This window comes from Ranitomeya variabilis, chromosome 3, assembly GCF_051348905.1.
Source record: "Ranitomeya variabilis isolate aRanVar5 chromosome 3, aRanVar5.hap1, whole genome shotgun sequence".
Classification (NCBI taxonomy): domain Eukaryota; kingdom Metazoa; phylum Chordata; class Amphibia; order Anura; family Dendrobatidae; genus Ranitomeya; species Ranitomeya variabilis.
Genome location: NC_135234.1, coordinates 676,775,468 through 676,797,145, shown reverse-complemented (window position 1 = coordinate 676,797,145; position 21,678 = coordinate 676,775,468). Strand labels below are relative to the sequence as shown.

Here is a 21,678-nt window from a genome sequence, read left to right as displayed (position 1 = left end):
GGACTATGCCTTCACAATAGCCTAAAACAGGCTCAGTGTCCAGACAAGTAATGACAGTCTGCTCTCCTCACTGCAGAGTAATGCTGTGCTGGAGCAAAGCTGACCTGAGCGGGATTAATTAACAGCTTACAGGTCTCATCTCTGGCAGTCAGTGTGGGGGGAGCGTCAGTATTGCAGAAGTTAAGTCTCATTGCAAAGACTTCTAGTAGCTTTCCTTTAAAATTCAAGTTTGCTTTATTTGGAGGACCAAATTAGCCATTGCTAAAGCTAGTGTAGTACTGCAAACTCTCCAGCACTGCCTCTCCCCCACACTGACTGCCAGAAATGAGAGCTGCAAGCTGTCAGTTAATTACCCTTTGGTCTGCTGTGCTCCAGCACATGTCTATCAATCTGCAGTGCGGAGAGATGACTGTTTGTCATTACATGCCTCACACTGAGCCTGTTCTATGCTGTGGTGGGGGCGTCTTATTTCTCCAGAGTGTTGCTAACTGCTTATGGGGGGCGCCCCCAAGGGCAGTGGGGCTCTCGGTACCGGGTCGTTCGGTTCTCGGGGGGATGTCACGGTGGCTGACCCGGTCCGTGGCCCTAGGGACGTCCGTGTAAAAGGGAAAGGTCTTTAAAGGGGAAGTGTTCGTGATGCCACCTGTGGTATTCGGTCAGGGTGACCGACGCTGCTTTAAGGGGTCCGCTGGGGTGATGTTATGGCAGCTAGATGGTATACCTTCCCACAGGTGAAGTGTATCCCCAGGGCTTCCCAGTGTGTAGATAGTGGATGATGAGAGGCGCAGTGAAGAACAAGGACACAAAGTTGCAGTCTCTTTACCTTTACTGAAGGCTTCAGCATCCACAGTCCAGAGCACCAGATCACAGGGCAGACAGAGTCCGGTCGGTTTGAAGGCAAATCCAGAGTCCTCTTATCCAGGTGGAAATCAGTAGCCTTCCTCTAGCGCCTGGGTGCTGTAGTACCTCACTGCTGAGCCTCTCATAAGGTCCTCACAGATGTTGTAGATGTTATAGATGTTATGTCTCTCTCTCTCTGTCCCCCAAATGGATAGGACAAACCCGTATGACTGGTGGCTTGAGGCTGTTTGTAGGGACTCTAGCACGCCCCGGCCTCTGAGGGGTGCCACCGTGCCTCCTGGGTGTAGGGGCGGATAGGCAACGTGAAATTAGCTGTCCTGACGGTCTCTGGAGCAAGGCATAAAGGTTTGTTGCTCCCTCGGTTTGCCGGCTACCGGATTTCTGCGCCTCAGGAGGAGGCAGCTTGTGCAGGGCAGAACTCCTTCTGGTTTCCACTCCTTTTGCTATGACTTCGTTTCTCACCCTCTACAATACAGTTCTCTGTTCGTGTCCTTTCTTAGGGGCTGCTGCACGTGGGGCAGGCGCAGCTCCGTGTCCTTCCGTCTAGGCCTCTGACAGGATCCCACCCCTGTCAGGGACCAACTAACTGAGCGGAGCTCAGCTAGCAGCTGCCTGAGTCAAGCTCAGCCAGCATCTGCCTAACTTCCTATCCAGACCACCTGTTTTACCTATTTGTGAAGAGTGCCCTAATAAATAGGAGCATAGCTCCCCCTGGTGGACTGGAGTATGAAATGTGTTGCATGTTTGTGATACCTGGTAAAGAGATCTCCTTTATTGCCTCCAAACGTAACATCACTCCCCCCTAGAGGAGAATGATATTACTGCAATGACCAGGAACCTGGGGCGCTGCTCTTATGATTGGGCAACTTCAAAAACAGGAAGAAGTACACACCCCCAGTAAAATCTCTCTGGTAATGCCCACTTAGACAATAAACTGTTTAGTTGCTGAATACTTTAACCGCTAATGTCTCTGCAACAAAGAGGCGAAATTATAAAAAACAGACAGCAAAAAAACAAAAATCGTTTTATTCTGGTCAGCAGCCTCTATTACATTGTGTGTTCAGTTCAACATGAACAATTTTGTGAAAGGTCCTCTTTAAATGGAATGTCCATACATGGTTCATAAAAACTAATAATAAAATATTTTTCTCTTTAGTGCATCAGTCTTATTTTTATTGGGTGCATTTATCACACCTCCCATTTTACGCTTGTTTTGTGTGTAGTTTATAGTATCTAGGTGTGTGCACCTCGTTATACCTTATTTACTAGCCTATTTTTGGTTTCACCTTTCTTTAAAACATTCAATAAGCGGTCAAATGATCGTCTAACTGAATGCTATCTCTGACTCCATCGTACAGAGAAATGCTCTGCAGAGCGCTCCTGTCCTCTTTATGCGAGCACCTGTCCATACAAAAGGTTTACCTATTAAAATTCAACAGTCGGAAGGCTCCCCATACACATTAGTCTGTCATCGGATACTGCCAATGTTGTTGGTTTTGTCCAACTTTAGTCTAATGTGTATGGGGACCTCAACTACTTTCTGGCACTATGAGCAAAATATGTGTAATGAAAACTTAGAAATTTGGTTTTGGAGAAACATAAATGTTTTGACTCTCCTGCATCTCTTTAGCTATTACTTTTCTATGTTTACTTATACTACTGTACAATTTACATTGTGTAAAAAGGTGCATATAAGTTGGTGTTCTATATGTATTTTTTTTTATAATGAAAAAAATGTATGAAAAACACTTCTGCATTTTAATGCAGTTTACTGTAACTGACCTGATACATTCATTGAAAGGATTGTTAGGAATATGAAGATATCAAACTTGTCTGTTTTCCATTATTATTTAATACAATGTCTTAGCCATGAACTACAACCCCAAACTACTAAATTGCTTCAAACTCACAGATTCCAAATGTTTGCCCTGACTAGCATTCCCTAACAGTATGCCCACAAACATTGTGCGCTGTATGGGGTGTCATACCCCACACTTCTAAGCTCAGTTAAACAGTTGAGCGGAAGATGCTCCATTTGCAAACAGAGCATGGACAAACACAAAAACGAAATTTTCAGGATTTGTGTCATTTTAATCTTATCACTGATTGCAGTATTTTAATGATGTTTTTCCTTTTTCGACCGATTCCATTTCAGCAGCAACTGTGTTTTTATGGTGGTTACCCCAAAACCTCCTATGTGACTATTTTTTTCTCCTCAAGTAGGGTCTCCCTTTTGTGTGCAATTTTCTTTCTACAGCGTCTCCTGAATATACACTGATCGTGTCAGGTCATGCACTTGATTACTGGATGAAAATTGCCAATTGAAGTCAATAAAGACCAAATAAATTGAATCTGCTAAATGGATAAAAAAACAAAAGAAAACAAATTTGATCCATTTGACAAACCAGACATTAAAATGCTACTATGAATGAGGAGAAGAGTGTGTGACATATTGGTGACGAGGCTTCTGAACCCAAAGGTTGGAAGAGCAGCAGATTGAATGGAAAGTCACTGTCAGAAAATAGTGTAGAGATTAAATCATGTGACCATCAGCAAGATTGTGACTTAGAAGTAAGGTGATAAAAGCTAAATACAAAAATTATTGATTGCAGCTGTTAGGACAAAAGGGGGATGTTATAAAGTAGTGGCTAACTCCTTTAAGCGATCTATACACCTAAAAAGGGGCTGTTTGCTACATTTATTTAATATAAAATATGCCCATGGTGGTCCTAACATAAGAAATCCTACAGAATCAACTGTAGGACAAACCGCTCCTCTGTACTTCTGCTTGTGTCCACTGTGGGCTTCCTATGACCCACGTTACATCTGGCCCAATCAGTAGCCACTCATTGGCTGCACTGCTCAACTAAGGGAAGAAGAGCCTGGTATTTAGCTGTCAAAAATGGGGGGACCACCCGCCGTTTTTTAAATTATTTATTTAAATAATTAAAAAAACAGCGTTAAGACCCCTCTGTTCTTAATAACCAACCTTGCTGAAGCTGACAGGTGAAGTTGTAGCCCCCAGCTGTGAATTTTGCCTGGTTGGTTCAAGAAAATAAGGGGGAACTCACGCCGTGTTTTTCATTCATTTATTTAGTTATAGCGCAGGCGGCGGCTAAGGAATACCCCGATCATCCGCTCCTGCTGACACTGTTATTAGCGGCAGCAGGTGTCGGTTGATGGGAGTAATAGTCCCAAAAGCCCCCACCTGCTGTCATTGTTCTGACTTTAATATAACCCTTATCATTCTTCTCTGCTTGCGCTGATTGCCGGCAGAGCAGGGGAGAATGATGAAAGCCGGCTTCAGCACCAGCTGCCGGGGAACAGCACTTACCATAGCGCTTCTTCACGGCGGCCGTCCATGTGGTACTGATGCAGCACACGGTTGCCACATGTGTGCCGCAAGTATTACACACAGGGACACGGATATCTCCGGTACCGGTTTTTCTGGTACTGGATATAAACGGACGTGTGAAACCGACCTAAAGCAGATTTATCACCATAATGGACAATACAAAAAAATAGCTATTCCTCACGATCCCCCTATGTACATGTGAGCTTGTCCTGGCCAGGTGCATGTTTATTTCAATGGGGACAGAGGAATAAAGCGGCGCCAAAACATCTTGGCTCATCTCCCATGATGTTCTCCTGACATCTGCTGTCAATGCATTCTGGATAGTGGGCTGGTTTTGCCCCATTCATTTTTTATTGAGTTTTGTATTTAAAAAAACACGACTAGGCTCCCACATACCCAACATCTCGCTGCTTGACTATTACAACATAAGCTGTACTTTACCTGTAGCCCCAGGCTATGCTGTGCTATGGTGGCAATTGTTGGGTTTTCCTTTGTGGTTTTGCTATTGGAACAATTTATTCTTCTTGTTTTCCTGCAATGGGTAAAAATAAATGTACAAAAAAGATAATGTGAACCGAGAATGAGGCCATGTTCATATTTTACAGTATTGACAGTATGATAGTTACTTAGGTTGACAAAAGACCTAGGTCCAGCAAGTTCAACCTTTCTCCACCAATACAAGACAATGCTGCAACAAAATGACACTGCGCACTGTAAAACTAACAGATGAAGCTCCTTTTCGAAAGGACCATTTACACTGCATATATTATCCTAAGAATCGTGCAGTTGAAACATGCTGCTGATTACCCTACAAAAGAGCAACACGCTCGCTCGTCGGGTGAAATGTTTGTTTTTGGGTCTTTTTTAGCTGGCTTTAAAGGAATTGGTCGCAAGATCTTCAATATCCCATCTGAGAGCAGCATGATGTAAAGACAGAGACTCTGATTCCAGCGATTTGTCACTTACTGGGCTTCTGGCTGCAGTTTTAATTAAATCACTGTTTTCCTTGCTCAGGTCTACGGTAGCAGTTCTCTGAATCCAGAGCCTGTGTAACCCCGCCCACACCACTGATTGACGGCTTTGTGTACACTGTGTGTAGGCAGAAAGCAGCCAATGATCGCCGACTATGAAGCATGTTGCTGGTTGGCAGTTATTTAATGCACGTTGTGCAGTGTGGATGGACCGTAACGCTCTACAAATTCCGTCAGTCTCTGCACTTCCTCTTCTGCCAATAATTGACTGCGGCGGTCACAAGACTGGGACACGATTTACAGTCTCTCTATTGGAGGACTGGTACGATGCGTTATTTTCCACTATGTAGGAGGGTTCTAACATTTGTTTCACGTGTAGATAATTATGTAAATTAGATAAAAATAAGTATGCTTCCATAAGGGCAGAGACAGACGTCCGTATAACTCGTGCGAGGGTCGCATGGCACTGCACGGACTGGCCGCCACCTCTCCTGACCTGAGCCAAACAGTATGATGGATTACTATGCAGCTGTCAAGCTCAGGTCAGGAGAGCGACAGCCAGCACCAGGTTTACGATGCGATTCTTGCAGAGAAATACGGCAGTCTGTCTCTGCCCTAATGTGGAGAGGCGCCTGCCTCATCTCTGCTCGCGGACGTCTTAAAGACGATGGTGCACCCGCCATGAGTTTTCAAGGCGGAGCCGGGTTCAGGAAAAATCCGCCGCTCTCACGGTTTTGCTGTAGTTTCTGTAGCGGCATCTTTTTTCTATAATTTAGCAATGAATGTGCTGCCTTTTTAACCGTTTCATTGTTTCCAAACCCTGAAGTGGTTAGAAGGACTAAGGAAAGGCCGAACCGTGAGCACCAATGGCGTTTTTACATTGCGATGTTACTTTTTTGCAGCAGTTTTTCGTCGTTTTCTTAGACCATGTTCACAGGTTCAGTATTTGGTCAGTATTTTACCTCAGTATTTGTAAGCCAAAACCAGGAGTGGAACAATCAGAAGAAAAGTATAATAGAAACACGTCACCACTTCTGTATTTATCACCCACTCCTGGTTTTGGCTTATAAATACTGAGGTAAAATACTGACCAAATACTGAACTTGTGCAGGGACAAATACGCAAGAAAATGTTTACCAAAATCCATAACAGCAGCAAACCCACGACATGACCTTACACTGACCAAAGTGAAACTACACAGAAAAACAGCATAAAAATAGAAAAGCTAAGTGCAGCTACATGACACAATGAGAGCAGCAGTGTCTGTTTGTGCTGTGTCATCATCACCCGACAGCCCGGTCATGTGTGCGCCAGACAGACGCTGCTGGGTGACTGACGACTATCACTCCTTCCACGGGAGGGGACACTGCGGTACAGATAACCTGGGTGTGTCCCGAGGTCAGGGGGCGGCACCTACTGCTGGGGCGGGGCTTCTCAGGGAGTGACGAGACACAGAGTCCAATCAGAGGCAGAGCTGCGGAGTGGGCGTGATCGTAAATAAAAAATAGTCCAAAGTCTCCCGGAAGAAGATAAAATAAGCGACGAGCGAGAGAAGCTTGTACCTGACAGGTGCGTATCCCTGCGCTCCCGTGCCCCGTATAGCCGCCGGTGGGTCACATGACTGCGCTATACCGCTGACCCTATAGAGGTGCTTTCCTCCGGTCACATTTCCCTGCTGCGCCATGCAGTGCTTCCACCTCCTGGTATCTGCAGCTCTCACGTGATAGTGCAGGACAGAGATGTCAGGACCTTTTTCTCCCAGATAATGATGATCACTAGTGACCGTGGATAAATCTACGGTTTATAAATGACTGGGTCCCTCTAACTGTCCCATCAGCAGCAGTGACCCCCCAGGCCTGTGCCAGTGGCGGGTGAGGTGTGCCCGGGGTGTGCCCCTTCTGTCTGAGTGTCCTGTCAGGCTGCCACTGGTCTATTGATTGTGGCACAGCCACAGTGATCCACGCCGTGGTGTGCGCTGACCCTGAGCGTGGTTGTGGGCCATCAGAACCAGCACAGAGCCCAGTACTCTGCGGGCACACGGGTGGCGCCGACACGGTGTGCGTGTGCCGGGGTCCTGCTCTGCCACACAGGCCGCAGAGTCCTGTTGTAGTGATCACTAGTACCCCACATACTATTGTGCAGCCATATAGGGGCCCAGGAGGTAAAGGGGCCACTACCGATCCGCTTCTGCCATAGACACATTATTGGACTGTAAACGGCCCACGCACTGTTCTTGGCCCTCTTGTCTGTGTCCGCCCCAGGGCAAGGCTTCGCAAAGGTTGATCAGGAGACTTGAAGGGCTCAGATACGCCCAGCGGACACTTCAGCCTTCATTTGGGGCAGGACTTTTCTGGTTTTGTTTATAAGATATGCAGTGGTAAAATTGACTAATGGATGTGACTTTAGGAAGGTATTTACAGGTCGCATGTGATGGTGGCAGCGGTTTATAGGGTCAGCCTTGATTCTCCTTAAAGGGAACCTGTCACCTGAATTTGGCGGGACCAGTTTTGGGTCATATGGGCGGGGTTTTCGGGTGTTTGATTCACCCTTTCCTTACCCGCTGGCTGCATGCTGGCCGCAATATTGGATTGAAGTTCATTCTCTGTCCTCCGGAGTACACGCCTGCGCAAGGCAATTGGCGTGTACTCCAGAAGACAGAGAATGAACTTCAATCCAATATTGCAGCCAGCGGGTAAGGAAAGGGTGAATCAAACACCCGAAAACCCCGCCCATATGACCCAAACTGGTCCCGCCAAATTCAGGTGACAGGTTCCCTTTAAAAGGGACACAACTGCTGGGAGCCTTAAAAATTGCTAAATTGAAGGGACGGCTCCTCTGAGCGCCTCAGGGATCATTGGCCTAGAGTTCTCCACTGATATATCCTGTGAACAGTATAAGAGTGGGGTTTGAACAATTCGATAGGCATCTTATTAGTGGAAGTGACTGCACTGAAGCTATAGGCCATATGTGTGATCACTGTGTATTAAAATGCTTTGGAGATGTGAGACCACCCAAGCAAGGAATCAGTGGTGGTCCCATCAGGTTGGTTCCTGGCCTGGGACCATAAAAGATGTCTGTTTCTGAACTCTAGATGGTTAAAGGGTATTCCCAAAGTGCCCCAGGGAATTCTGCTGTAGATCTATACATTAGTATCGCCCACTCAGGGCTTGCTCACACGAGCCTATACATCGGATGGGTGGGATCCGATAGCCTCGGACCAGTGTTATTCTATGGGGCAGTGCTGATCAGCGCTTTTTTTTTTCTTATGCTGATTCTGCATATGAAAAAAAAAAACCAGCATGCTACGCAAATCTGAACCTGCTCCCCCGTTCAAGTCTATGGATGTGTGGAAAACATCAGACTGCATTTGGATGACCTGAGTGCAGTCCGATTTCCGCCGACTTACAGAATGGAGAAGTTGGAGAAATCTTGTTGTCCATCTTCTCACTTGAGCTAATACTCTGATCAGAGTTTGAGCCCAGTGTCATTTACATAATCGATCAGATTCTCTCGCATGAGAGAACCAACGTTCGTGTGACCCCGGCCTCACTTGTATTGGAGTCATAGAAGCTGCCAAGCCCATAGAAGGCAATGCTTAACTGTATAATTGACGTCATTTTATGGCATAAGTAGGAGTAAATCCAGCCTGTCACTTCCTGATAAGCCCCATCTACTTTTTTAGAAAAGTGGTGAGAGGGGAGGTTAAAAGGTTACCCAGGTATGGCTTTGGGTATACTACATGTATGATGCAGGGCCCTACGTAAATGTCCTTTATTATTGCATAAGTCGTAAAAGTTCTAGGAAGTTAGAAGGGTCTGCTTTCTCCCCAGAAGTTGTCCCACCTTTGTGTGTGGGCATAGTCACTTTCTTGAGCTGTAATACCTGGGCAGCCCATAGACAAGCGTTGCTGGACGTAAGAAAACGCAGAACTCTTTCTAATCTTGTACAAGGATGTTAAGATTTTTCCTTCCCAAGGTTTAAGGTTACACATTACAGAGTGACTCATAGCCGTATCTTGGGCTACCGAGGCTCTGGTTAATGTGCATAGTATAATTACTCCTCTCCTGGCGTTGTTAGTACCCCACCCTTCTCTTGTACTGACCATACGGCCAGTGTTCTGCTCAGGGAGCGGCTTGGATACACAGGGATAGTTTACCAGTATGATCAGCAAGGATTCCTGAGAATCTGAAGACTGGGGCTCAAAGGCGTCATATCACTTGTGATGCCATCTTGTGTGAGATTACAGCACAATCTGTCCTGTGAGGTGGTAGAGGAGCAACGACTCTAAGGCCCCAATATAGAAAGCTGTCGATCGACTGATCGTTTAGTTGGAGACTTCCTCACCCGGACCCTCCCATACATGGGAAATCTCCTGTGTTCTCTGTGAGAGTATCACAGCGTCTCATCTCTTTGCTGAACAAAAGGATCGGTCTTTGAAGTACCAATGGGTCAAACCTTTCTCTCCCCAGACATTGTTTGTGGGAGGAGAGGCGGGAGACCCCCAAACATGTGAGATGGTAGGCCAATCATGCTGACTTATCTAATGTGTGTGGAGGCCTTAAATGGCAGCTGTAGCCACACTGATGACAGCCACTGGGGTGGAATTGATTATTTCGGTCCCACCCTTGGACAACTTTATACGGAAATGTTACCAGTCATTACTCCAGTCTCATTTACATGACGCAATACAGCGAGTCAAACAGTGAGTGCCTCTTAGTGAGTTTGGCACATTTTTCAGCTTATATGTCCCGTCACAAGAAATGTCCTACAGTCAGGGGGAGAATTGGACCATGCACAACCATAGATGTCTATGGGTGCTTGTGCTGTGGGATTATGGCAGACGCCGGTAGTGGAGAAGATGGAGAAATTACTTTCTCCGTCACCTCCGCACCTGTCTTATGTGAGAGGATCAGAGCACTGACATTCGGATTAGACTCTGACAGACTTTGAACTGAGTGCCGTTTCCATAATCGCCCGATTCTCTCGTATTCTCTCTGGTCAGCGGGGGCCAGCCTCCATGACCAGGCAGCTCGGTCTCCTGTGCAAAGCTTTCTGTAAAAGACCACGGGGTTTCACAGTAAAATAAAGATATCTGTAATAATGGAGCCGATCTCTGATTCATACTGTCCATGGTTCTGGCAGCAGGAGTCACCTGACAGGTTCTAGGATTGACACCTGGAATCTAATTACGGTACACGGCTGAATGTGTTTTTAGGGCCACGTGCACACATTGAGTATTTGGTGAGCTTTTTTACCTCAGTATTTGTAAGCCAAAATCAGGGGTAGAACAATCGGGGGAAAAGTATAATAGAATTCACCACTTCTGTATTTCTCACCCACTCCTGGTTTTGGCTTACAAATACTGAGGTAAAAAAGCTCACCAAATACTCAATGTGTGCACGAAACCTTAAAGATTATTACATACAACTCCATTATAAGGTTTTTCACTTTTTGGAAATTCTGTCAAATGTCCATACTAGTCAGAAAGGTGTTCACTACCTGCTGACCAGTCCTGCTTGTCTGCCCACTGAGGCGCTTCTGAGATCCTGAGCCTTCCCTATATTCTCCCTCCTCCTCGCTGCTTGTGAATATTGTCACTTCCCGCATGCTCAGTGGATCTTTGTCGCAGGATTGCGGTCACACTCCGCATGCCCAAAGTCGCGGTATTCACAAGCAGCCGCAGGATTCAAAGTCCCGGGAGGAGAATGTGAGGACGGCTCGGGGGAAGGGGGGGTGTTATGCTGTCAGCAGGCTGGTCGACGTGTAGTGACTTCCTTTCTGACTAGTCTGGACATCTCAATATGCAACAAAAGAAGTGCGTATTACTACAGATAAGTCCATATATATTCGGACAGAGACAACATTTTTCTCATTTTGGTTATAGACATGACAAGCAAATTACAAAAAATCCGGATTGTGGAGAACACAGATTTTTGTAAAATTTTAGTGGAATTGAAGTTGCCTGTCTCTAGTTATCACTTTTTTTGGTGCAGATAGTGTAAATGTTTACATTTATTATGTTTTTTTTTAGGTGGAGAGGGAAGTATTATTAGGAAAAAAAATTAATGAATTCAAAACCATTATTTGATGCTCGTGCATTCACATGTTATCTATGTTACGTCAAGGTATCACGTCCTAAATAGACTGTGGAATCTGAATGGTTGAACAGTCATTGTAGGGGAAAGCAAGAGCATGTGACGGTGCAGGTGGTGAGGGAAACTACATCTCCCAGCAAGTCCTGAAGGTATACAGGGGTCGGTGAATGCTTGGACTTAGCCTTCCTTTTCACTTTTGGGAACTTTATCATGGGTTTGCAACGAATCAGTGGCCGCAATGTGAAGATTTTGTCACTGATGGGGCCACAGATTGACTGCAGCCATCACATTAAAATTCAAGTGATAAGAGAAAGTGAGGACACCAGAGGAATATGGGTAGTGGTCCGGTGAGCTGCAGGGGCTCTGTAGGTAATTTTAAGTTCCAAGAGCCAAGTTAGTCACATAATGATATTTTTTTCTCTGTCCCCCATGACGGCACCACGGAGAGAGGGGATCCGCCCACCAAGGACAGGAAACCTACAGATAAAAAGGCGGTACCTCTCTCCCGCATCAGTTTGGTTTCCTGTCCTTGACGGGACCTGCAGCAGATCTTACCTCAGATCGTCGTTGGATTCCGGGGCCAGTCAGACCGGTTCAGGCAGCGGGGGTTCCCTGCCTCGGCTAGGCTGGGCCACCCGATGCGCCACCGCTGGGATCAGTGAGTCTCTAGGGTGAGCGGGGGACCGCAGCAGCAGCGCTGCGGCTCCTAGAGGAATCCTCACTACGTGGGGGTTCCACATGGCACACACCCGCTCGAAAAACCACGGTGAGGGGTCCCTCCATAGGTGGAGCACGGCGCGGCAATGCGCGCGTGAACGGCGCACCAGGAAGCATCAAGCGGCATGGGGCCGCACTTCCGGGTTAGTAACGCGCATGCGCGGGTGCCGCAATGCCTGCTGGTCGAAGCAGGGCATTCTGGGCGGCGCAAGGCTTGCTGGGACGGTGCGGTGCATGCTGGGATTCGCGCATGCGCACAACCTAGCGTCAGGAAGCACGCGGAAACCGGCGCGCTGAGTATTTAAATGGGGGCTGTCTCCCTGGCTAGTTGCTCTAATGGAGTACAGCCAGCGTTCCCCAGCAGCTATGAGTGACCCCGAATTGCAGGGTTCACCAGCGCAGCAAACGCAGGCACCGCAGCAGCAGCAGAAACGCCGGCAGCAGGGGCAAGCAACCTCTCATGTCCAGCGGCGTGCAACTGGAGCACGGTCTGGATCTCAGCACAGCAAAAATTCTAGTGCTGCATCCGGATCGAAGGAGCACCATACTGTCGATACGGACCATCCACAGCCGGTACTGAGGGTACACAGGTGGTGAGTGATCTCCGTGAATGCTCCGGCTAATAGAGCCTACTTTTCTCTTGTTGTTTTAGGGAAGGAAGAGCGCAGGGAAGTCCAAACATAGGATCTGCGCGCTTTGTAAGGAAGATTTACCGGCCTCATGGGAAAAAAGACTATGTAAATCCTGTATGGAGGAGACTCTCTGTGAAGGGCTTCCAGGGTTCGCCACAGAACTCAAAACATTAATTAAAACTCAGGTGGAAGATACCTTTAAGTCTCTCCAGGAGGGTAAAAAACGTAAAAAAATTAAAACAAAATGTCCCTATATCTGACTCTAGTGCCTCGGATAGTGGGGAGATTAGTTCAAATTCCTCAGATTCTTCATCATCCTCTTCATCATCCTCTTCTCAGAGAGGTCGTAGTTGTTTCCCATTAGAAGAAACAGACTCCCTAATTAAAGCAGTCAGAAGTACCATGGGCCTCGCTGATTCCCACACTAAAAAATCAGTCCAAGATATCATGTTCGGTGGACTGGAGCAGAAAAAAAGAAGGGTGTTTCCCCTTAATGATAAAATACAAGCCTTAATAAATAAAGAATGGAAAAAACCTTTAAGAAAGGCCCTACTTACACCCAAAAGGAAATACCCTTTTGAAGACCCTGCATGCTCCTTTTGGGAAAAAGCACCTAAATTAGACGTAGCAATCGCTAAAGCGTCAAAAAAGTTTGCCCTACCTTTTGAAGACATGGGGGTCTTAAAGGATCCCATGGATAAAAAAGCAGATGCTTTCCTAAAAAGTTCCTGGGAAGCAGCAGGAGGAGGCCTAAAACCAGCGGTGGCCGCAGCTTGCACGTCCCGCTCCCTTATGGTGTGGCTTGATCAGCTGGAATCCCAGCTCAAGGACAAAACATCCAGAGACAGTATACTGAATACCCTACCAGTAATGAAAGGGGCAGCCGCTTTTTTGGCCGATGCGTCAGCAGACTCCATCAGGCTTTCGGCCAGGTCAGCGGTGTTCTCCAATGCAGCCAGAAGAGCCCTCTGGCTCAAATGTTGGCCCGGAGACCTCCAAACAAAGGCTAAACTTTGTAATATTCCGTGTGAGGGAGAATTTCTTTTCGGCTCTACTCTGGATGATATTTTGGAAAAGGCAGGAGACAAAAAGAAGTCCTTTCCCGTCCTGCAATACCCATCTTATAAACGTCCTTTTCGGAGTAAAAAATTCTTCCGTAGGAAGCCACCTAGACCACAGGACAGATGGGAAGACAAAAAGAATAAGAGCAAAGGATTTATCTTCAACAAAAGCCCCACCGATCCCAAAAAACCCGCACAATGAACTTTTGCCCCAGGTGGGAGGAAGATTGTCCCTATTCCTCTCAGCCTGGGAAAAGATAACCAGCAGTGCCTGGATTCTGGATTTGGTACAGTCGGGACTAAAATTCAAATTTCTTACATTCCCTCAGCCGTCCTTCCTGGTGACATCCCAGAGAGCTTCTCCACAGGAGCGGATAGCTCTGGAACAGGAAGTCACAACGTTGCTAGACAAAGGGGTTCTTCTGGAGGTCCCTCTCCGAGAAAGAGGGAGAGGGTTCTACTCTCCGATTTTTCTCAGGAAAAAGCCAGACGGATCTTTCAGGACGATTATCAATTTAAAAAATTTAAACAAACACCTGATTGTGGAACCTTTCAAAATGGAAACAATAAAGACAGCAGTCAAAATGTTGTTTCCGCATTGTTTCATGGTAGTGCTCGACTTAAAGGACGCATACTACCACGTCCCCATTCACAAAGACTTCCAAAAATTCCTCAGGGTGGCAATCGAAATAGAAGGGATGGTAAAGCATTATCAGTTTACAGCCCTCCCGTTCGGTCTCGCAATAGCCCCACGGGTATTCACCAAATTGATAGCGGAAGTCATGGCAGACCTGAGGAAACAGAACACCCTAATCGTCCCATACCTGGACGATTTCCTGATAATAGGCAACTCCCCCCAACATTGCAAAAACCAGCTAAAGTTAGTTATGGACTCTTTGGAAAGCTTGGGGTGGCTCCTGAATCTGAAGAAGTCCAGACTAATACCGAGTCAGATTCAGGAGTACCTGGGGATCACGTTGGATTCCATCTCCCAGGAATGTCGCCTACCCCAAGAAAAGATCCAAAAAGTGGTGGGGTTAGTGTCCAGGGCAAGAAATCTCCCCTCTATATCACTTCGAGAGGCAATGTCTCTCCTCGGGTCCATGACAGCCTGCATTTCTGCCGTCCAGTGGGCCCAGTCACATACAAGGGAACTGCAATGGCAGACATTAGCGGAAGAAATTTCCCTGAAGGGAAATTTAGAAGGTCGGTTCACCTTCTCATTAAACACAATTCTCTCGCTAGATTGGTGGACAAAAGACAGCAACTTGGGCCGCGGTCTACCATGGGTGATCCCAGTGTCAAAAGTGGTAACCACAGACGCAAGTCCCTTCGGCTGGGGGGCTCACCTACACGATCTAGTAGTTCAGGGGACATGGTCAGACGACGTAAAAGAAGCATCCTCCAACATGAGGGAGTTTCTGGCAGTAAAATTCGCCCTTACAGAATTCCAAAAACCCCTTCACTCACATCATGTAAGACTGTTTTCAGACAACAGAGTGGTAGTGGCCTACATAAACCATCAGGGGGGAACACACTCTCAACCACTGATGGAAGTCACACATTCAATCTTACAGAAGGCCGAGGAAAATTTAGCATCCTTGACGGCACTTCACATAAAAGGGGTGGACAATGTCAAGGCAGACTACCTAAGTCGGGTCTGCCTAAAACAGGGGGAATGGGAACTGAACCAGTCCATATTCAATCGAATAACGGAGATGTGGGGGGTTCCGACAATAGATCTCTTCGCGAACAATCTAAATCGGAAGGTGACCCCCTTTTGTTCCATAAACCCAGCAGGGAACCCGGTGGCGCTAGATGCTTTCATGATTCCTTGGAAGCACAAACTGGCATATGCGTTTCCCCCTATCACACTGATACCAGCGGTTCTGAGGAAAATAAGGGAGGACAGCGCCCGGGTGATATTGATTGCCCCTTACTGGCCGAAGAGAACTTGGTTTTCCTGGGCCAGAAGGATGTCCATAACAGACCCTTGGATACTCCCAGACCTGCTCAACCTCCTATTCCAGGGTACAGTATCAAACCCGCAGGTAGCGAGGTTACACATGACAGCTTGGAATTTGAGAGGGGGTTACTGATAGAGAAAGGCTTTTCTCAAGGTCTAGTGTCAACTCTCTTAAAAAGTAGAAAATTAACAACTACTAGACAGTATGGTAAAATCTGGAAGAAATTCCTCTTCCTCAGGGGCAAAAATCTCCGAAGGAATCCCTCTCAAATTAGTGTTAGAATTTCTGCAAAATGGGCTGGAAAAAGGCCTAGCCACTAATACACTGAAGGTTCATATTGCCGCACTGGGGGCACTGTTTAATTATAATCTAGCAAAGAATCGTTGGGTATCCAGATTCATTAAGGCGGCAGAAAGGTCTAGGCCTCTACCCTCACGTAGAGCCCCACAGTGGGACTTAAATCTAGTTCTTACGGCCCTCACCAAAGCACCCTTTGAGCCCTTAAAAGAACTTCCCTTAAAGATTCTATCCTTTAAGACCTCCCTTTTGGTAGCCCTCACTTCAGCCTGAAGAATTAGCGACATACAAGCCTTGTCAGCCGGGCCACCCTTCACGCTAATATTAGAGGACAGGGTGGTGTTAAAAACTGATCCGGCATACTTACCAAAAGTGGTCTCCCGGTTCCATAGGTCCCAAGAGATCTCTCTTCCCTCCTTTTGTCCTGACCCTAAAAACGAGGGGGAAAAATTACTACACACATTGGATGTTAGAAGGTGTCTCATCCATTACCTGGAGGCTACTAGGGAGTGTAGAGAGGAAGGTTCTCTCTTTGTGTGTTTTCAGGGCCCTCGAAAAGGCAAAAAGGCCTCCAAGGGTACGCTGGCAAGATGGATCAGAGATGCCATCAATCTCGCATATACTTCAAGTGGGATGACAGCTCCAGGGGAAGTTAAAGCTCATTCAACTAGGGCGATGGCGGCTTCCTGGGCAGAGAGAGCCGGAGCGACAATAGACCAGATATGTAGAGCTGCTACTTGGTCTTCACCCTCAACTTTCTTTAGGCACTATCGGTTGGACTTAAATTCTTCTTCAGACCTTACCTTTGGTAGAAGGGTTCTGGAAGCGGTAGTCCCTCCCTAATGTAGACAGTCTCTGCAATTCTCTCCGTGGTGCCGTCATGGGGGACAGAGAAAATAGTAGTTACTCACCGATAACGGTGTTTCTCTGAGCCCATGACGGCACCCGTACATTCCCTCCCTCACGCTGGGTGTGCACACATTTATAATGTTTAGTTATGTATATGATCTATAAACACGCGGTATCTTTATTAAAGGTTTAGTAATGTAGTAACATTTGTGATCGTTAACCTGATGTTCCCTTTATACTCTGTAAACAAACTGATGCGGGAGAGAGGTACCGCCTTTTTATCTGTAGGTTTCCTGTCCTTGGTGGGCGGATCCCCTCTCTCCGTGGTGCCGTCATGGGCTCAGAGAAACACCGTTATCGGTGATTATCGGTGAGTAACTACTATTTTTATTTCTATAGCCCCAGTATACCATTACATAAAAGCTTATTTATTGTGGGACGAGTTGTAGTTTTGAAGTAACTCATTCATTACATACAATGTATTGGAAAATGGGGTGAAAATCCAAGTTAGTAGAAATTGCAAAAATGCAAAAACCCCACAACTTCGCTATTGTTTTTGCAGTTTTGTTTTTAGGTCATTAATTGTGTGGTAAAAGTGATTTGGAAGCATGATCCTCCAGGACCGCACAATTACCGTATAATAATAATCCTCTCCTAAACGTAAAAAAAAAAATAAAAAATGGCAAGATAACTTTTTTTCGGCATGTACCGTGAGGTAATTTTTGATTTTGATGATAAATCAAACTTTTCCTGGACATGATGCCAAATATATTATTTATGAAGGGATAGATAGGTGTGATACATTCCTGTAGGTGACCGTTCCTCCTGTTCTTTAGGTTTCAGCCTGCAGTCTGTCAGTGGGGTTTTGGAATTGTTACATGTTCCAATGTTTAACTACAATTAATGTACAAACGAAGTTATGCCGACTGCTTCAATCCCTTGTTGCTCCAGTACCGACTTCTCCGGTAGTCCTTGCCTTGACCATAAGTGATGGCGTCCCATTCAGCAGTGACCTATAAGCTATAAGTGCAGTTTTTGGCAGCAGCAGTCAAGAGACTGGAACGTGTCATCATTGAATGGCATCCTATTCTAGTTAGCTGGCGGTGAAATGTAGTGTTACATGACAATTATTCAGATAAGTCTGACTTATTGGGGGCCATCTTACCACTTGGCTTTCTGCTCATAGAGGGGGCCCTAAGTGTTTACTGTGTTTCCAATGCATATGAACAAATGTTGAGATGAGAGCATTCCCCTAAAACCAACATTACTACCATTCAAAATTTGTCAGATGGAGCCACAATTTGATGCTATAAAGTCACCACGGTATTTTTTTCATCTTTATTGGACCTGATTTGGCCACAATACACATTAAATGAAATTTTGCAGAACATGCTGGTTTCAGTGGGGATCATAATATGTGAATATAGCATCCTGTTGATTCTCCCCAAGAGTTAATGTTGCAATTTAAATGCCTAATCCTTTTGTTTTCAGAAAAGATAAGCTGATGCCAGATATATCTGGGGGCGGCTTTTTTCTCTATCGCGGATGAAAGCAAGCCAATCATTTGTGTCTATGGGGGAGTTGGAAGAACACCAATCTCATGTATATGGCCAGGTTTAACGCCCGCCCCCTCCCTTAGTATCCCGACCAAATTTTTAAAATCTGACCAGAATCACTTTACACCGTGTTACAAATTGGATTTAAGTGTCATAAAGACTTAATTGTTTTGTTTTTCAAATAAACTCATGGATGGTATTGTGTCTCAGGGCTCAATGGATCACTGAAATCAATCTTAAACACATGTGATAATTAGTTTTCCAGGTGACTCTAAGGCCGGCGTCACACTCAGCGTAAGACAATACGGTCCGTTTTTTACGGCCGTACTACGGAGAAATGTTCCCAAAATAGTGATCCGTAGGCAGACTGTGTCAGCGTATTTTGCGCATGGCATCCTCCGTATGTAATCCGTATGGCATCTGTACTGCGATATTTTCTTGCAGGCTTGCAAAACCGACATCTAATGGATTTATGTGCTCAAATGTTCGGTAAAACATATATACTGTGTGTGTGTGTGTATACATACATACATACATACATACATACATACATACATACATACATACATACATACATACATACATACATACGTGAAAAGCCGGTAATTCAATTGCCGGCTTTTCATTTCTCCTTCCCAAACCCGACAGGATATGAGACATGGTTTACATACAGTAAACCATCTCATATCCCCTTTTTTTTTGCATATTCCACACTACTAATGTTAGTAGTGTCCAACACGAGAACCAAATGGAGTAGACAAAAACTCTCAAAAATCATTATAAAAACATTCAATTTATTATATCAATATCAAAAGACAATTCAATCATATAAGTATAATATACAAAATACAGAGACAATCCAGGAGTAAACTAGTGGCAGTTTACAGGAAGTTCATGGGAACACAGATTCATATCATATATGGTCTCCCCTTAGAAAAAGCTGGACCGCTTTTAACTCTATTATGTTTTTCATACAGTTTTTTGCTAATTTTTTATAATATTTTTGTTTATGGATAAATTAGCAGGCCATTGTAACTACAGATGTGCTACAAAGACCAAAAACAACAAGGATCCCTAAAATTTAACTTTTATTGTACAATAATAAAAACTCTCTCCAAACCAAGTAGAAAAAAATGATAATTATAATCAAATAAGGTCAATAATATGTGTACCTCAAGAGCCCTAGGAAAAACTAAATTGAGTTCTACCTGGCAGTGGGGGTAGGCACCCTACTTTACTGCGGTGGGCGCCCCCACTCAACGTCGACTCACCCTCAAAAATCCCTGGGAGTCCCTAGTTAAGGAACCCTAACAAGGCCCTAAGAGATCCCTATGTAGGGGCCCTGCCTATCAGTGGGGGTTGGCACCCTAATGTGAAGCGGTAGGCGCCCCCACTCGACGTGGACTAGCCCTAGGGGCCCTAAAGAATCCCTAAAATAGGGAAAGAATAAAGAAAATGTCCCACAAAACACCCAAAAATCAAAAAAAAATCAAAAATCAAAAAGACAAGAAAAGCTGATAAGAAAAATAGACTGTATCTCAACTAATCCACATAAGGATTCTTTACTTCAATTTTGGGCAAAGACTATATCCATATTTGCCCCCAAGATAAATGGGTGAACAAGATATGTTAATGATAAGTTTGTTCAAGATATCTTAAAGTACTCGGTTTCCAAAAAGAAGGAGTGAAAAAATGATAGATGTCACATTCATATGAATATATAATAATAATTTGACAATCAGCACGTGCTGTTAATACAGCCTTTAGGCAGCTTAAGATTATTACTGCTCAATAAAGCAACGATCAATCCAGTATGTCACTCAGGTCTCTCAAGGTTTCTATGCACGGCTGAGAAATTTCCAATGTATGGCAATCATAGAAAATATCATTAAAAAATATCTACTCCTAAACATAGAGCGGAAACCAAGACGGGATGAAACCAGCAATAAATATTAATAATACTCAGCAAGTGCTCATGATATAGCCTTAGGGCAGCATATACACTTACTGCTGCTCAAGCATATGTAATGCAACAATCAATTCAGTACGTCACTCAAGCAAGTGATCCCAGAAAGACAGCACTTCCCAGATGGAGACTTAATAGTCATTATTGCCAAAAAATAGATGTAATAGCCGTATAGTGGCTGTAGTAAAAATAAAGACCGCGGTCTTTATTTTTACTACAGCCACTATACCCCTGATGAACCCCCGTTACACAAATGGGGGGGAAACGCGTCGGGTAATATTCGGGGAGATGGATGTCCAGCATCTGATGTGATATTGAACTTCTGCAGCGGTGCATAAAATTCTTGAGAAGCCTACAGATGAGAAGCCTACAGATGAGTATCACGGCTATTACATCTATTTTTTGGCAATAATGACTATTAAGTCTCCATCTGGGAAGTGCTGTCTTTCTGGGATCACTTGCTTGAGTGACGTACTGAATTGATTGTTGCATTACATATGCTTGAGCAGCAGTAAGTGTATATGCTGCCCTAAGGCTATATCATGAGCACTTGCTGAGTATTATTAATATTTATTGCTGGTTTCATCCCGTCTTGGTTTCCGCTCTATGTTTAGGAGTAGATATTTTTTAATGATATTTTCTATGATTGCCATACATTGGAAATTTCTCAGCCGTGCATAGAAACCTTGAGAGACCTGAGTGACATACTGGATTGATCGTTGCTTTATTGAGCAGTAATAATCTTAAGCTGCCTAAAGGCTGTATTAACAGCACGTGCTGATTGTCAAATTATTATTATATATTCATATGAATGTGACATCTATCATTTTTTCACTCCTTCTTTTTGGAAACCGAGTACTTTAAGATATCTTGAACAAACTTATCATTAACATATCTTGTTCACCCATTTATCTTGGGGGCAAATATGGATATAGTCTTTGCCCAAAATTGAAGTAAAGAATCCTTATGTGGATTAGTTGAGATACAGTCTATTTTTCTTATCAGCTTTTCTTGTCTTTTTGATTTTTGATTTTTTTTTGATTTTTGGGTGTTTTGTGGGACATTTTCTTTATTCTTTCCCTATTTTAGGGATTCTTTAGGGCCCCTAGGGCTAGTCCACGTCGAGTGGGGGCGCCTACCGCTTCACATTAGGGTGCCAACCCCCACTGATAGGCAGGGCCCCTACATAGGGATCTCTTAGGGCCTTGTTAGGGTTCCTTAACTAGGGACTCCCAGGGATTTTTGAGGGTGAGTCGACGTTGAGTGGGGGCGCCCACCGCAGTAAAGTAGGGTGCCTACCCCCACTGCCAGGTAGAACTCAATTTAGTTTTTCCTAGGGCTCTTGAGGTAC

At 45.1% G+C, this 21,678-nt stretch overlaps 1 protein-coding gene and 1 long non-coding RNA gene across 5 annotated transcripts in view; one reads left to right on the top strand and one right to left on the bottom strand.

Annotated features, from left to right (window-relative positions):
- LOC143816966 (uncharacterized) overlaps positions 1 to 6,490 on the bottom strand; it is a 96,624-nt gene extending 90,134 nt beyond the window's left edge. For all 4 annotated transcript variants that reach the window (XR_013224033.1, XR_013224036.1, XR_013224034.1 and 1 more), the window contains exons 1-2: positions 6,325 to 6,490; positions 4,658 to 4,748 (exon numbers count right to left, since the gene is read on the bottom strand). This is a non-coding gene — a long non-coding RNA (uncharacterized LOC143816966). The remainder of the gene's footprint in view (positions 1 to 4,657; positions 4,749 to 6,324) is intronic.
- Positions 6,491 to 6,644: 154 nt separating this feature from the next.
- PRR13 (proline rich 13) overlaps positions 6,645 to 21,678 on the top strand; it is a 29,728-nt gene continuing 14,694 nt past the window's right edge. The window contains exon 1 of the mRNA XM_077297990.1: positions 6,645 to 6,756. The gene's annotated coding sequence lies outside the window, so the exon portion shown is untranslated. The remainder of the gene's footprint in view (positions 6,757 to 21,678) is intronic.